This window comes from Chaetodon auriga, chromosome 12 (genome assembly GCF_051107435.1).
Source record: "Chaetodon auriga isolate fChaAug3 chromosome 12, fChaAug3.hap1, whole genome shotgun sequence".
Lineage (NCBI taxonomy): Eukaryota > Metazoa > Chordata > Actinopteri > Chaetodontiformes > Chaetodontidae > Chaetodon > Chaetodon auriga.
Window position 1 is genome coordinate 6,570,635 of NC_135085.1, and position 17,965 is coordinate 6,588,599.

The following is a 17,965-nucleotide window of genomic DNA, read 5'->3' on the forward strand; positions in this document are numbered from 1 at the left end:
CATAGACAGGAGGAGAGAGAGAGACGGAGAGAGTGAAAAGATCAATGATTTAAACAATAATGCAGCCCTCTGTATTCACTGTCACACTCGCGCTCTCTACCACCATCAGGATCGTCTCTCAGACACACACACGAGTCCAGCTCGTCCACGTGGTTCATGCTCGATCATGAAGCTGTCCGTTAGGTGGATTCGCCCTCCTCTTCCTCCCCTTTCATCACTCCTCTTCCTATCCGTCTCTCCGCTCTGTTCCTCTCCCTGAGCTTCTCTCTCAGACTTTGTTACCTTCACCATCATGTCTCGATCAAGTCACTCCCGCTTAATCTGCCATGCTTTCTCCCCTCTCCATCTTTTCTCTGTTTCCCACTTCATGCATTTGTCTATTCTTACATATTCGCCACATCTCTAACTCTTTCCCTTTCCCTCTTCCTCGCATACTCTCTGCTTTATATTTACCATATTTCTACCTTGTGGCATTTGTGCATGCACTGAAAAAGGAGAGAAAGGGAGTTAGAAGCTACACACACACTCCTTCTGTGTATTCATGGTAATATAAGGTGATATTGTGGAAGGAAACCACTAAAATCAAAGGGTAAACACCTGCAACTAACATGCTCACCTACAAATAACACACAAACGCCGCTCATTTTAACTGCAGGTAAGCCAATCAGAATTCTCTGTCACTCCTGGCCTCCCTCAGTCTCTGCCTCTCGCTGGCTTCCAGCTTTCTGTTTAAATTAAGGTGGGCTGACAAACAAATTAAATCTGTCACATCCTGTTTGCATGAACTAGACAGGAAGTCAATATCGTCAGCCATGTTGGTTAGCCAGAGTTCTAATCACACTTCAGTGCCATGGCAACGGAGATGAGGGTGAGGGGCGGAGGTGGCCACATGGACTCGCATCTCGGATGTGCACGTTTCTGGTCATTCTAATGAAGGCAGTGCTCCTCTGGTTTTTTAGTTTGGTCAGTCTTTGCGGGTAAAATTCTCTGAATGATTGGAGGCAGTTTATGGCACGAACACCAACAGCTACAACAGCAGAAAAGGAGGAAAATAATGGCAAGAAATGTTAAACTAATGAACCCACTGTTTGGCAAATGATTTCAAGGTTCATCACAAATGGAAACATCTGATTTATGTGTAAACGCGTCATTGGTCCATGCCCTCCAGAGCGACACACACAAGCCTTTTCAGGTCTGACGTCCCTCCCAGCAGGACAGCCTCAGTCCTCTGATTCTTCCCATACTGTTAGAAATACCATGGTTTAATAATACTATGGTTAATGTTTGGTTTGGTTTAGGCAAAAAATGATTTGGTTGGGTTTAGGGACACGTCATGGTTTGGGTTAAAATAAACACTTATTACGGCTAAGAAAACACAGTGGCTTGGGTTGAAATGACTACTTTGTTAAGCTTTGTGCCCGTAGTTACAATAATAACCATGTGGTTAAGGTTGGGGCATGATCGTGGTCATGCTTAAAATGTTGTTTTTTGTTTTTTTGTTCTTTTTTTTTTTTCAAATGTGACTTTCAGATGAAAATGGGAAAGAAACAGTGGTCTCCAGTGTTGAAGGTCAGTGTTCACACTTCGATGCAAACAGATGTTTTGAAGCACTTCCTGAACGGACTGATGCTTGTTCATCCTGGGAGGAAAGTCTTAAGAAACAGCATTTCACAAGTGTGTGTGTGTGTGTGTGTGTGTGTGTGTGTGTGTGTGTGTTTTATGTGGTGATTCTCTGAGCCTAACGAAACAAATAGTTTTCATGAAATGAGCTCCTGATTCACAGCACGTACACAGCAGCATGATACTGCAAAACACAGGAAAAGAATCACACACACAGGACATCACTCAGTCATTGTCATGCCCATACACACACACACACACACACACACAGAAGGCCAAAGGTCACCATAGTCTTCTTGTCTTCCTCTGTTTGTCAAATCAATGCAGACCTTCTCTCTCCCGCACACACACTCCCTCACTCTGTCTCACACACACTCAGCGCTGGCTGCTGCTCCCTGCAGAGATGTATAGCTAATCTCAACGACATCAGTCAGAGTCATATGCTTGAGGCTGTGTGTGTAGGTGTGCATTTTTGTTTATGTGTGCGTTTGTGTGTGAAGGTCAAGGGTCAGAGGTCGAGACACGTAAGTTTGACCCCGCTATCCCCCAAAACTACACAGGTGTCACACCAGCATCTTTAATGCTGTGTATTTGCAGTTCTAAAGATTTAACAAGAAGGGAAACAAATGGGATGATAGAAGTTCAAAGTTTTGTCATGAGACACGGGAGCCAAATTTTTTTCAAATGAAGATGTTTTTTTTCTGAAATCTCTTTCTCCTGCAGGCTGCAGTTAAAAGAGGTGCTGCTGTAGATCCCTAAATATCAAAGATTTGTAAGCGCTGATGCTTTTCCCACAAACACCAACACTTCATGGTTCCTCTCTCCCCATCCACACTGACACATCCAATTTGTCCACCTCTCCTGCTCTCCTTCCTCCTTTCTTCTTGCCCTCGGGTTAAATCCTGTTTACTCATTTGACCCCGCTGGTCTGCTGTTTAAAAATGCATGAACAATAAATAAGGATGCTCTTTCTCTTTCTCTGCGTGACTCACTCTCTCCCATTCATCCATCCATCTGCTCATGTTTGTGCAGACCTCATTCAGGCTCTTAAAGGAAATGGAAATCCTCCACAGTGACACCGAGGTGACTAACTGATAACCTATCGGTCAACATTTACAATTCTTTAGCTACAAGGTAGGAACCCATCAGGAACTCCATATCCCATGGGGCATCTGGGCCATGTTTTTTCAAGGTTCTGGCTGACCCCAAGGACCTTGAAGATGAGGCTCTTTAAGGACTTAGATACCCCACAGAGCATGGGGTAGACCCTATATGTGAAGCCCTGGCTGGAGCTTCGTATCCCAGAGGGCCACAGTGGAAGAGGTTCCTTGCTTATGCTAAATTCACAAAAGATGAGAAAGGACAGACAAATTTTGTTGCTCCTACCTGTAGCCTTTATGTGCTTAATTTGCCCACGTGTTTTTTTCATTTCTGAGTCAGAATTGTATTAATGGTCCAGCCAACATGTTAAAAACACAGTTTGTACACATTACTCAATACATATCGCCAGTGTGATATTATGCCTTAACACCACACATCGTTTTTCCTTTTCTGTCAACTCTGACACTCAGCAATGACGTCCTTTCTTATCTCTAAAAATCAGGTTTCTTCCCCTGTGGATAATGAGGGCATCTGCTGCTTTCTGTCCAACTTTCTCGTCATCCTTGAGCTGAAACACACTTACCACGATGGCAGCATCACCTTTCTCTAGCCTGTGCAACCAGGGACATTCAACATTGACCTGCAAAGATAAAATTGCAGGCTGAGGGGAGAAGACGTCAGAGACAGAAGTGAGACAATGTTGCGTACAAAAAAAAACTTTGTCTGACAGACTGAGGTTTATGAATATGAGTTACTCGTATTCATTATAAATTTAGGTTTTTTCGCTAGGGGACCTCATGGTGTTGAATTGTGGGGTTGTTTTGATGTGTATGTTCTGTTCGAGGCTACCCTATGCACACACTCAGGAGAATGTCAGCCTCCTCACCTCCCCCCCGACACGATGTTTGCATTGCACCTGAATGAAACCAGCGTACGTATGACCAAAGAGTGAATATGGCTGAGACAAAAAGTTACAAAGGCCCTGTCTGTTCCATCATACCTTCCTTCTCTTAATGCTAATAATCCACAGCAGATCCAAATGAAAAATCTCTTTGAGTTTGTTTCAATGTCACATTCAGAGATACGTCTGCTTCATTTAACAGACGTCTGAAACGGAACTCCAGTACAATAGAAGAGGAAAAGAAAAAAACAGACCAGCAAGGACAAACGCTTTAAAACAGCAGGAGAGCCATCAATCTTTCCCTGGATCAATTTCCTGAAGGCCAGGGGATCAGGAATAAAGCCAGAATGGGGTTAATCTGTGGAAATTATTTTGTTATTAATAATAATTTCTCAAATATCTAACAGCCAAGAAAGACGGACTGTAACACTAATCAAAGCTGATGGCAGAGTCTGTCTTTGCACATCAGAAAATTTCCTCCCCTTGATTGCTTTAAGTGGTGTGTGGATTTAGTTCCTATGCATTCACTCCAAGTAAAAGATAAAATGTAGAAATGTCATCGTGTTTCAATTAAACAGTGGGATTGTTGGCTTGTGTCAGCTCAACATTTTAACCTCTAATCATTTAAATAGGAGTTTTACTCATAAACAGTTGCATTGAGTGCTATTTCAGTTGCTATCCTTCGTAACTCAGCAATTTTCATTATTAAGTAAATGTACTCTGATTCAATTTAATTGCTGTGTTGCTCATAAATAGTCACAATATTATGTTGTTAATAGATTCAATGGTGTGTGTGTGTGTGTGTGTGTGTGAGAGAGAGAGAGATCTGGGAGAGTTAAAATTGGCATAATGAAGTAGCAAAAAGCTGCCTTCATCCCCAGACCTCTGAAACAAGCAATTATGGTTAATTTGTCCTTTTAAAAAGACACAGGGAAGCCATTTGTCCTGGAACACTCACACACACACACACACACACACACACACACACACACACACACACACACACATACACACACAATGAGGGAATATTCATGTCTCTACCTCCCCCTCCACAAACACTTAGGAGCTAATTATTGTTATTAGCATCATGGTTGAAATCCCTCCGCAAGGACATGTCAGCACACTTCAACATCTGTACACTTCTTTTCTTTCATCAAAGACGCGAGAGAGAGAGAGAGAGAGAGAGAGAGAGAGAGAGAGAGAGAGACGGGAGGAGAGGAGGGAAGAAGTGACACATAAAAATGTCCTGAGATCACCTTGAAAAGGCCTCATCAAAGTGGTCCGCACTTTCAAGTCATTTGGTTTCACAAACAACGACACCATTTCACTACAGCGGTAATTGCCTCTCACGAAATATTGGCTTAATATATACATGAATATTGATTTAGCCATAAGCAGCACCATTCCCATTATAGGCAGCGCTGCTCTGATTTTACTATTAGTTCAATCACACAGCCGTTATGGACAAACATGTTTACTACAATGACAGTATGTTAACTATAAAACATGAATTAGACTATGGCTTGATTCTTATTCAAGATGAATGCTATAAACATGGGTGAAGATCAATAAACTATGGATTAACTTACATACATACAATTCATGCACGGAGCAACAGGACCGCATAAAGTGTGATCTGCAACAATGTAGCTCAGTGCAATACCGAATTAAAAATACCATTAATCAACCAGCGAATGTTCACTTCAGCTGTGGTTGTCCTCTGGTCTCCAGGTGTGGCTCATGGTGGCAGTCCTGTCTCAGCAGATGCCAGATGGGATTCAGAATCTCTTCAGTGTGTTCTGGATGTGCGCTGTGGTCTCCCAGCTGGATGCACCTCCACAGGTAAGCTTCCATGAGGCTTCCTGATCAGATAGCTGCACCACATTAACTGGCTCCTTTCAGCTCAAATGTCGCAGGGATTTCGCGTCTGCAGCATGTTTTTGCTCTGTCTTCCACGCAAACCCCACCAGGAGCGTTTGGCCCACTTGACTGAGTTGACGTGCTCCGATTTTGCTGCTTGGTTCATTTTTGCCCTGATATTTGTGCTTCTACCGTCTTTAAGTAGGCTTCATAGTTAAATGGTTTCTTTTTTGTCTGCTTTAGTTGTATTTATTGTTGATGTGCAATCTGGAGTCTGCACAGAGTGTTTTATTTTGTAAATGTAATATTCTCTACACTGTTCCTGTGTCCGACCTCCTGTTCAATTTGCTCTGTGCATATTGATGCATCACCCGTCAAAAATACACTCTTGCATTCTCTGCAGAGCAGAGCAGAGAGCTGCTTCTTGGGCACTTCTGCAATGGAGATGGTATACGCCCGGTGGAATTACATGCTTTGTCTAAAATGGCAGTGATCAGTTCCATCAGAGTTGAGCTGGATATGTGTTTTTGGCTTATGCCATACCTACACTGGTGGACTCTGAGACGATACAGTAGGCTGCACTGAGGCTGACGTGCACCTCGTCAGAAATGTATCTAGATGTTGGAGCTACAGCAGCTATGGAGCTGTGGAGAAGTCTTATGAGTGGGCATCACCTGCTTGTTTCTGCAGGTTGGAAAAAGTCTCAGTATAGTCTTCTTCTTTTCACACATTCCAGCAAAGCCATCTGCACTGCAAACCCTCTGCTCACCACAACCCCCACTCTCTATGACAGTGAACGAAACAGCTGAAATACAGTGACAACATCCAGCAGCGTGCTGTGTTGGGTCTGTAACCACACCCAGCAGTGATGTCACAGAGTCCTGGACAACACCTGTAAAAGTCAGACAGGACAGGATTTTCAGGCACCATCGCTCATATGACAAAGTGAATCAGACAGTGTAAGCACAGTTGATGTAGGGATTGTGGTCAAACCAGTTTGATCAATTTAAAATCCTCTGTAGCTGCACAGGAAATATCTGGAGATCCTACTCTATTATTACACTGGGCCAGTTTCACATGTGAATATGCTAAACAACAAAAGCCAAGAATGAAGTCTTTAAACCCAGTGCTTGTGTTTTATCAGTGGTCACACTTACAGGGTGGATTTTATCTTTGAAGAGATTCAGTCCATGTTGAGCTCACCATGCTCACATTTATCTGCCTTTGTTATTCTTAAACACAATGGATAAGTCTAACCACTCGACTGGTTGAAGACACACACTGGTGATGCCGCGGACGGAACACACACACACACACACACACACACACACACACACACACACACACACACACACACACTCACTCACTCACTCTCAGACACACAAAATTAACTGTCTTGCTCTCGTCTCTAATGCATCTGTCATATCAGGGGTAAGCCCTTTTGATCTCTCTCTCCCTCTCTCTCTGACAGCTGGCTTGCTGCTCACTGGTCCTAAATGAATTGATATTTCTTCTGGCCACTTGAATTTGTCACTTGACTTCTCTGTGTAATCTTCACTCCTTAGTGATTGCACCGTTTGCTTGGGTGCATGTGCTTGGAAACCTGGGGAACACAGTCCTGTGTTTGGGATGAAAACACATGGCTAATAGAGTCTCTGACTGTCAGGCTGCCAAGTCAGGCAAAATGCCTCTCGAAGGCCTCCATGATGAACCTGTCAAAGGTGATCTCATTTTTCCTTCAAACACAACAATGAAACGTAATCGCCTGCAGAAGCATGACTAACACAGTGGAAGAGAAATCAGAATTTACTGGCCGTACTGAGTGATTGCATGCACCTCCAGCAGGCAGGCCAGGAGTCATGTTATTTTTAGCTTAAATCACAAGGTGTGTGTGTTACGGAGTGAATGATCTGTGGTCTGAATCTGGACTCTGTAGATTTAATTAATTTGCTTGTCGTGTCTTTTTTATCCCTTTGGCCTTACTGTCTTTGCTATGGTTCCACATCTGCTCTCTCACCTGATGCAGTGGGAAGTCGTTAAATGCAGGCTGAGAAACTTATCTGTTTAAGACATCATAAGATGGTCAGTAAGCCCAAGCATGCTGTGGTGGAGTCCAGAAGCCAAGATTTCTGGGGATTGAAGGTGAAGAGTCAGCCAGAGGGTGACGATTCTCTGTTCTAATGTTATATAAACATAACGTTGCATTTTCACAGGCACAAAACACACACCGTATTCCTACTTTTCATAGTCACACATTGGGAGATGCGCTAGCAGAATAATTCCTGCTGTCTGCTTCAGACCCAAACAGTGTGGATGACCTCACAGGTGCTCAGCAGCAGCGCTGAGACTGGGGTTCTGTTTCCCTGCAGTGTGATATGTTAGGCTGTCAGATCAATTCATATTCTCTGAATCTATGATGTCTAGTTCCTGCGGTTGTGCTGTAACTACCTGCTTTGTGTGATCCTTGTGAATTTAAACTCCTTCTTCTTCTTTAGTGTCTACTTGTCAGTTTCAGTGGTATGATCATAATATACATTCCTCCTAAGCCAATATGCTAATTTTCTGCACCCCCATGAGTGGGGGTCTACCTTAAGTTTTCCTTGGCAATTATCAATAATTCCTCTAAAAGAGGAAGTGAATTTCTCCTCCCAACTAATTTTGTCTTTTTGTATTATATGTCTGTCTACACATAAATACATGAAAGAGCCACACAGGTGCATTTTCTTCATTTTGCTTCACACAGTGTGTATAGCTTCCTGTCGGCTCGTCACATTTTCAAAGCAGCGTGAACACTGAACCAGACTGAAAACTTATTCCCATTTCCTAATACATGAGCACAGCACAGACCTGTGGAAATGAGTTACTGCTGGATGATTTTGTTTACAGTTAAACTATATTTTTTCAGACATGCAATAAGAGGAAAGAATCAGCAGAATTTCTGAATTTGTATGGCAAAAAATTTCATTTGCAATATGAAAATTTCGTTGTTCAACATCAATCATGTGAACCCAACTAGATCTTTTGTCCCACAGACCTACTCTCGCATCTGCTCACCTCTTCAGTTTTATATATCCGTCTTTCTCTCAGTGTGTCTGAGTCCAATCACTCCATATCTCTATCAAAAGCACTCTTGAGGAATATGGCACAATAATATTCAGCATAAAATCAATGGCTTGTTTAATTTAAACAGGGAGGAAGTGGGAAGGCTGGGTAATTGCAGAGAAAGGCCCACAAATCAGCCGTCCTTGTTATCCCATTTGACGGACCATTAAACGTCTGCAGGAATAAACATTATTTTTAGCTTAACTACCAGCTTCTGCTTGCTATAGAGTCGATGGGCAAATCATTCCAACAAAAAAATGAAAATGGTCTCAGCATGTACAAAATTCTGAGCTGTTTATTTATTCTGTCGTACTGTATTTATGCCAAAAAAATGTCAAATGCAGTCACAGTTCTTAAGGTCTGGTTAGGTTTAGGCACAGAAACCGCTTGGTTAGGTTAGGAAAGGATCATGTTTAGCCTTAAAATACCCACGTGATTAGCCAGAGACACAGCTCGAACAGTGGTCTGCTGTTAATATCTGTCATCCACCACAGTTGAATGTTGAAGCCAGTGCAGAATTTTTGTACGTGTCGTTCTGTGATGGCCACTAGAACTGTACTGAAATCAATAGGAGTCAATACTTGATTTTCAACCAGAGGTTAGCACTGTCTTCTAATGTGTGCCTTGTCAGCAATTTTGACTAAGACAAGTATGCTGGTCTCTAGATTGAAATGCTGCCGCACTGAATGTTTAATTTCCACTTGTTTGGTCCACCTCAGCTACTGTACACAACCCCGAGTTTAGATTTTGACAATGATTTCTGCACTGGTTCGAATCACCCCAGCACCAGCAGGGACGGCGCCAGTGGAAGCAGTAATGTGGAGACCACGTGGACTATGAAATAGGCTGGTTTTACTGGGTAGATGATGAGGGAAGGAGGCCACTTCACCATCTTCACCTGACTGACTGAGGAAATTGCTCTTTCTCCATCTGTCACTATAGTTACCCCCCTTATATTTATCTCTGTTTCAAAGAACAAAGCAGATGTGTGTTAGATACTCATGTACCCCCCCCTTCCCCCCCCAGCTCTGCTCTTTTTCCACCGATAAGACATTTTTTTTATATGTTGGCCCTGATAAATGTTCCCCCGGGGAGTTGTCAGAAATTAACTTTATCTGGTCTTTAATTACAGAACATGTGCTCTGATGCATCCCTCACGCCCCCCTAAACCCCAACATCGCCCTTCTCAGCCAAGCCCCCCCAACACTGTCATTTTCAAAGCTATTTTAAGGCGATGTGTGATTATCTGTGACATTGCTTGACATGTGCCTGAAGACTGTCTCTCTCTTCACTATCTGTGCTCTCTCCCTCTGTCTCCCTCTCTCTTTCTTTCTGTCTCTCTCTAATCAAAAAGCCAAACCATGCAGACAGCTCAGAGCAAATAACAAGTCACTCCCCGTGGATGTTTGAAGATGACGGAGCGACCGGGGCGACGAGGGAGGAAATACACTCTGATCGTTCCCGGCCTTGAAGCCAACACAATATTTCAACCCATATATTTGCACCAGTATTATTTTCCGAGTTTTTGATATTCTTGTTTTTGTTGTCATCCATGGATGTAGATGTGTTATTTGTAAAAGAACAATGGACATTTCTTCCAAATGCTTAGATTTGTAGAAGCAATCCCCCAAATGGCAGGAATTTCTAATTGTGCAGAAAAATAGACATCAGACAGGTCAGAAATTCCCGAGTTTTGGATTTGGCCAATAAGTTCTTACACTGAACAAGAAAAATAGGTTGGTTAAACACAATACTATTTTTAAGAATAAAAAACAAATGGTTGAATTCTCATTTTTTTATGGCCAAACGATCAAACATGCGACAGATTCGTTCGTTTTTTAATTGCTCCTATTGACATTAGTAACGATACCCAACACAAGACTAAAGCATTTGCACTATCAATGCTTTACCCCTCAAGCCACCAACCTCTAGAGCCTTCCAAAATGACATGCTGATTACGTATACATGAGTTTTTGAGATGTGTGGAGAGCTAAAGATCTCCTTTGGAGGAGGACGGGTAGATAATTGACGTGTGTGCAACAATGCTCTGACACCCTCAGCCCAGTAGCTGAGGTATTAAGTCCATACTGGTCTATTCCACACCTTGTGATTTACAACCAATGCAAACGTCCAATTCAGGAAGTAGTGTGGCTTTAATGTAGTAAGGCAAAAGGTAAGAACGTGGAGATCAAGGTATCGCGCTTTAAACTTCTTGCGTCCTCTCTTAGCCATGCAATTAGGATTTGCATTTTTAACTGAACAAAACCATAATCTTTCCCTAACCTTAAACAGGAAATTTAGCTGCCTAACCCTAACACTTCTCATAAAAGCCCCCCCCCCCATGTAAACCAAATACAACAACAAAGAATGTTTTTAAGTAGCAGTCAAGTCTGTAAATGACGACTGGCACAAAATCAGCATTTATATTAAAGCAGGTTTCAGTGGCAAGCGGTGAAGCACAGATGAAATTACCCATCTACCTTCCCTCAGAATGTTGCCCATGTATCATAGCCAGAACAAATACCACATAATTACATAATTAATCAGATCATGTATGTTTCCTTCCCCTTCCTTCATTTTTTGTTCTTTTGTACAAGAGTCAAATGTATGTAATCACTTGTACTGTAATGTAATCTGATCAGGGCCATGTAATTCTTTATTTTCCAACAGCTCCCTGGAGCAATGGATGTGAGAGCGAGATGAATGTGGCTGCGTCTCCGTCCCTCCTCCCTCTGCTTTCCTTTCTCTAAATGCGGCTCCCTCAGTGTGGTTAACCGCTTGGCCGTGTAGCTGCTGGCAGCTGCTTCTCCCGCCACAAGACAATATCTCTCCTCCTCACTTGTCTCTTCATCCATCCATCCTCTACCTCCTTTTTTCTCCTCCCCTCCTCATCTCCTCCAGCCAGCTATTCTTCTTCTTTCTCCTCATGCTCCCCTTTCGTCCCTCAACTCTCCTCTTTCTCCTCTCTCCTCCCACCCTCCAGTGGTGACACCAACCATCAGGTCCCATCTATCTGTGTGTACGTCAGCAATTAGAGCGTCATGGCAGCCAAATGCCAGCCATGTCCCCAAGCTACACACACACACACACACACACACACACACACACACACACACACTCAAAGGATATGCCGTGACAAAACAGCGAGAGAACAAATCACACCATAATTTATAATCTTGCTGCGCTAAAATCTCATTATATTACAGACATATGGATTTGGCGGCATGCACGGCTGGGGAGCCGGTGCTATAAATTCCACCAATCGTAAATTATTAAAGGAAAGATAGAAATGACCGTCGCCTGTCCAGATAAGCCGTAAATCACACTCAAACATGGTTTGTTTAAGGAATTAAGTCCCACGTGGTGTAAAGGACCTAACAGGGTATTACTTTAGTCACTGGGTGGTAGGGAGGGTCAAGTTTGAGCTGCCTTAAAACATCAAAGGATTACAGGTTCAAGCCATAAAATAGACATGGGTTTCCTTCAAGGAAACCTTTATCTGTATATATATACACCAACCAGCTCAAAAAAAACTGAAGCTGTCTTCACTACAGCACCTTTTTTCCCTCCCGATTGCTATGTTTTACCAAATAGAATAGCCGAGCCAACGAGCAACACAAACAAAGCAGAAAACCACAGCTTTGCACACCCTCTCTATTTGACTCGCCTCAGTCCAGCCCTCCTAGTTTAGAGTTTTGAAGACTTAGAATTCAATTCAAGGATAAACCCGGCCAAGCATAGGTGAAAGCGGGCTGTAAGAGGGCAGCCCCCGCCGTCTGCTGTCAGCTTGGCTTTTCATTATCACTCTGTCATTTCAGAGGAGATGTCAGGGCTCTCGTAACAAGGACGTGACTCAGTTCTGATGGACGCGGAGAAACCTGCTGAACAACAGAACAAGCCCTGGTGTTATCTTGGTTCTGCTAACACACAGTGCTGTACACTCATGTCATTAGCGATTGGGATTGTGGATGTAGGGGAAGATGGCTTTTCAGCTCTTTCTTGCATGTTGGAACATACAGTGTATTCACTGATACTTTCTGCCGCTCAGGCAGATGACAGCACTGCATGAAACTCGGCACCCCCTCATTCATTTGAAAGGGACCTGTGCATTGGCTCAGTGAGGGCACTGATACAGCTTGATTCAACTTCTGCCAAAATGCAATATCATCTGGCAAGGGACTGCATCGGCCAAACAAATACTTGCAAACACACATTCGTGATAGGTTATTTTAGAACTTAATCTCACGATCGTCACGATGAAAGATAGAATGATTGTAGCCGTGATGACTTTCCACACCAGTAAAATCCTTCCTCAGAATATAATCCCCTGTAAATTATTTTTTGCCCCTGATAAGTCTTCAGACTCATGGATCTGTTAGGATACAGACACATTGGATCCGTTGACAGATGTCAAGTCAACCTATTCATTTTCTGTACAGAACAGAACTATACATGCGGTGCTTGATGGATACAGCGTGGCGAGCTGATGGACCAGTCGCTGTATCTGAATTTGCATAATCGCGACTTGTCCTCAACTCTCAAGATTCTGTTACTGTGTTGCCCGTTTCTCGACTGAAATGTTTTCGAAACATATTTTAGTGTACTGTTTAGCTGTAATATGAGGTAGTTTGTGACCTGGCCTCAATGAGGCAAAACCAAACGCTCAAGTCACACTACGTCATCCTTCAGCCAGAGCTTTCAGTGGTCTCATGCATTCAGGTGTGTCCTCACTGTATTTGGTGCGTCTGTACCTTTCGTCCAAATTGACTTTCTAGATTGTACTTTACATGCTTAATGCAGATCGTTGCGGTTTTAAATGCAGTCCTGTATTTGGTATAAACACCTGCCGTTGTTCTACTATAATCCAACTTTATCTGAGCTTTTTTGAGCCAATGAAAGATATGGTACTCCTCACCAAATATATCATTTCAGTCAGCTTTTAAACTCTTGTGATTTGAATTGTGGAGGGCATTGGTGAATGTCTGCATAAAGAGAGGTACTGGGGTTGATTCATCCAAATGGTAAAGAAACAATCTCCCATTGAGAAAGCATTCATAGCAAAAAACACCCTGTGTTGAAATTGCCCCCACTCGCCATTGGGGGCATGATGTTTCAGATACCTATGAGACATGAAATACAATCCAGGAAGTCCAGTTAGAGGAATAGATCCATGAGTTTGAAGGCATGTCAAGCACCCAACCTCTGCACAGCCATTTTTAATACTGTAAACAAGGATTTACAACTCTGGAAAGTTATGGCAGGTGCATCTCTTCTTAGCTTTCACTAGAAAATAATCTACTCTTGACTGATCAACACGGCGCCTTGCTGGATCAGGTGGTGTAGCATTTTTTTGGGCGGATCTAACTGTGGTTGTACTCCCAGTGTCCACACGAGACTGGAGCCATTTCTCCAGCCAATCCAACGAACATGCAGTCAGCACAAAGTAGTTCCAATGAAAGCTGGTCATGGTGAGACGTATACAGCATCCTAAAACACAAATTCTGGGAAGATTTGGTTCTGTTAAAATATGGTGTTTCAATACAGTGAGCAACACAAATTAAATTCCATTCTCTTCATCAGTGTTTTGGTGTGGAGGCAGAGACAGATATTTAAAAACCAAGGCAAATAAAATCCTGACCACCTGCATGGTTAGATACCACTAAAGGGTTTTTTTCCCCCCAATTTGGGAGAATCTGCATGTTAAAAATTCACATTCATAGTATCCCTTCCACCTCTGAGGTCTGCAGGGGGAATGTCTTAGCTCCAGAGTGGGGGAAAGAAACAGTGCAGATGTCTCAGCAGTCAAACAGGTGCTATCAAAGTGCTTCCTAGTCAATACACACAGAGGCAGCATTTAAAAACATCAGAGGGTTGAACTGTAGGGTGGCATTAGACTTTGAATGGAAAGGGATCTAATACATGGATGGTCCTCTTCCTCAGTCAGCCCATTGACTCCAAACTGAGCCTATTAGCAAGACAACACACCACTAATGGCACTGCTACTGCTCCTCATGTGCATGGAGACCACCCAGCACACACACACACACACACACACACACACACACACACACACACACACACACACACACACTCAACCCTCTTCACTTTTCCCACGCCTTTGTTATCTAAAACATTGGTATTTTATAGCGTGAAACCAGATCAGAGTGTGAGTTCATGAGAAAAGAATCACACTCTGGTATGATGAACTAACCGTTGGTGGGAGACATCATTTAGCACAAGAAATTAGATAGAATCAGCCTTGTTGGCACTTCAGATCTGGAGATGGGATAAATCTGAAGGTTTGAACTTAACGTAGATACCAGTTTTGTGGTATGGTAAAAAAGTATGTAGACTATTTATGGCCTCTTCTTTCCAGCCAGGGTTTTATATACTAGTGATATTAAGTGTTTTCACCTTTACAGAATCATTTCTGTGGTATCTTAACAGCATCAAAACAGCCGTTTGATGGCCTCTAATTCTAATTCTGCTTTGATGATTTCTTTATTTATTATATTATTCTGAATTGTCATGAATTGTCATATCTTCTTTTCTTTCTCTATGAAAATCACTTATCATAGTTTCAGGAGTCATTTGAATCCATAAATACATTGTTTTTTTCCCCACTAAGAGTCCTGTTCATTGCAGTAAAATGCTACTGGGTGGACATTTAACCCCATGTTCCGGTTTGTTTAACACATTTTTTGATTAGCTTTGCATGCCCTGTGGACTTTCTGATAACACAAAATAATTTCCTTCCATTAATCCATATTTGCTTTTATCATAGTGACTCGTATTGGTTCCCTTTTTTTTGCCCTTTCAGTACCAAACCATGAAAATGAAAGCACCACCCATTTGCTTACAGCTACTGACCCAAAGTGAGTTACAAAAGAAAAAAAAGTCAGTTTGTAGCTCAGTAGTATTTATCAGTTCCACATGTGACCAGCAGGGGGATGTAGTGGAGAGGAAGACAGAGGACAAGAGGCTTCTCTTCTCTCTGTCTCTCATACTCACCCAGTCTGACACACTCTGTCCTCAGAACACACACATACACACTTTGTTTTGTCTAGTGGTTACACATCATGCCCCCTCCCTCCAAAGAAAAAAAAGGAAACATTTCAGGTTTAATATTCCAATATTCCCAAATAGTTGGGGGATAAACTCCACTTTGGAGGGCGCCTCGTTATTTTCCCACGATGACAATGATTGTTTCTTACAGTGACCGTCAGATTACTGTATCCAAGGATACATGCATACAAGGAGCTGTCAGAGCTTTGGCTCTGGTTATGTACAGTCATGAATTTAATCCAATGCAGTCCAAATGTATTTTATTGAAAGGACAAAAAATACACAAAAGTCAATAAATGAATTTGATTAAAAACAATTACAGATGTCAGAGATCAATTCTGTAAAAAAAAAAAAATAAATAAATATCCGAACTGAGAAGTTGAGTTTGGGGAATTTTACACATTTAAGTACAATAGTAAGTAAGAGGTGGCCTTTTCCCGTAAACTGTACATACTTTATGTGAAAATGGCTTTGAAGGTATGGTTGATCGATGCCGGGACTTTGCCACACAGCTGCGGGTGTGGAGTGAACTTCCCTCTGTCTCCCTAACTTCAGTCTGCAGTGCGCACTTTATAAGAGTGTCTGGTAGTCCACCTCTTTTTGTTAAGAGGTGGACTTCATTGGCTTTATGGCGAGCAGTCTCTCCAACGGCTGAAAGAGAGGGGAGAGAGAGCAAGTGAGGGAGAGGAGGGGGATAATTCATTCACTTTGCGCACAAAGCGCAGTGGAAATCACCCAGGGGAACGAAACAGCAGACAGAGGGGAGAGGCAGAAGGCTGGGGGGGGGGGGGGGGGGGGGGTTGAGAAACAGTGTCCACACATGCACACGGATAAACACACCCCAAGAAATTTAAAAACACTTTTTTCCCCCCCTTCACTCTTGAATGTTCTCATAAAGACTCTTCATTTTGTGGAGCTAGAAGAAGAAAGCCAGATTTTGGTAGCACTGTATTTGTCATGGCAGAAATACTGTCACCATTGATTATATCTTGCAGAAGAGTGACGCAAATCTCGGATATTTACACTGTCCGGTTACTTGATCTCTCACAGGAGGAAACTGAGAGACCCACATTGTTTTCAGGCAAGAAAGAGCGCGGTCCACTGCCTGTTTGGGAGCAGTGTGTGACCTGTTTCATGGCCAGAGAAGGGAAAAAAGCCCACGTTGATATCAGTAAGGAGTGCAGATTATGACATAAAAGTGAATTTTCACCACGAAAAAGCAGAGAGCTGCTATGTCTGCGTGTCTGTCAGTCAGTCATTGAGCGACCCGAGCGCTGCGCGGCAGTACTGCACCTCGGAGCGCTCTGGACACCCCTCCCCTCCCCCCTCCCTCCTCCGTCCACCCCCACACTCCCCGCTCAGCCTCGCGCAACCCAGCTCCAGCCTCACACACGTCGCCGTTGAGCACTGTGAGACCCCCACCCCCCCCTCACCCCATCCCCTAACACCACCACTGGCTGCCACCATCTCTGCGATCCTGCGCTCCCTCACCGGCTTCACTTCTTTCCTCCCACTGATCGTCCCTCTCGGTGTTTCAGCGGAGGGGCTGTACGCGCGATTGCGCTATTGATACCCACTTTACACAGTGCTCTTGGAAAGTCAGCCTCTCTCTCTCCCCCTCGCTCTCTGTCCTCCTCTCTGGCTGCGCTTTGGTAATCTAACGGGGAGGTGTTAACTACTTTTGCTTCCAGAAAGCGCCTCCCGTTATCTCCTGCGCCGCTGCGCAAGAGCCAGAAGGGCCAGTGCTGCTGATATTCCCACTCCGCAGAAAAAGTTTTCCGTTTGTTGTGAGGATAAAAAAAAAAGAAGCCGGAAACCGAGGAGTCGTCTGCAGAAGAAGCGGATTCTGCCACGGCGAGGTGAGTAACACTGACTTGTCTTTTTGTTGTTGTTGTTTGAAGCTCACACAGTTTGTTTCCACGCCTGCTTCGCGTTCCGCCGCTCCTCTCTGTGTAAGACGCGGGTTTCGAGTCGTTTCTGTAAACTTTCTCGGGGATTGTGCGCCTCGCGGTGCGTTTCCACGCGTCAAAAAATTCAATACAGCCAGAGAGAGGAAAAAGTCACCGTACGGTCCGTCTCCGTTTTGGACACGGACTTTTACGCGTGTGCGCGTGAGTGCGTATACATTTATACCACTTAGTGTCTGTCTAAGTGTGTGTGCACGCGCGCGTGTGTTTGTGCACATGCGAGGTTCCCAAATAAGAAAGTGGCTTCTTGAAAACACTTGTTTCAGTGTCGTGCGTGTGTCAGTGCCATTACGCATACATTAACCTCAGCACACACTGGTGTGTTGCACAGCGCGGCCGTGCACTGCAG

The 17,965-nt window shown here is 43.5% G+C and overlaps 1 protein-coding gene across 6 annotated transcripts in view; it reads left to right on the top strand.

The window, feature by feature from the left end:
• The first annotated feature begins 17,091 nt into the window (after positions 1-17,091).
• The window catches only part of rnf220a (ring finger protein 220a), a 166,686-nt gene continuing 165,812 nt past the window's right edge, over positions 17,092-17,965 (top strand). For 2 of the 6 annotated variants that reach the window (XM_076744692.1, XM_076744694.1), the window contains exon 1: positions 17,093-17,508. The gene's annotated coding sequence lies outside the window, so the exon portion shown is untranslated. Of the gene's footprint in view, positions 17,509-17,965 lie in introns of all 6 variants that reach the window. The other 4 variants (XM_076744696.1, XM_076744697.1, XM_076744695.1 and 1 more) reach the window with 3 other exon arrangements.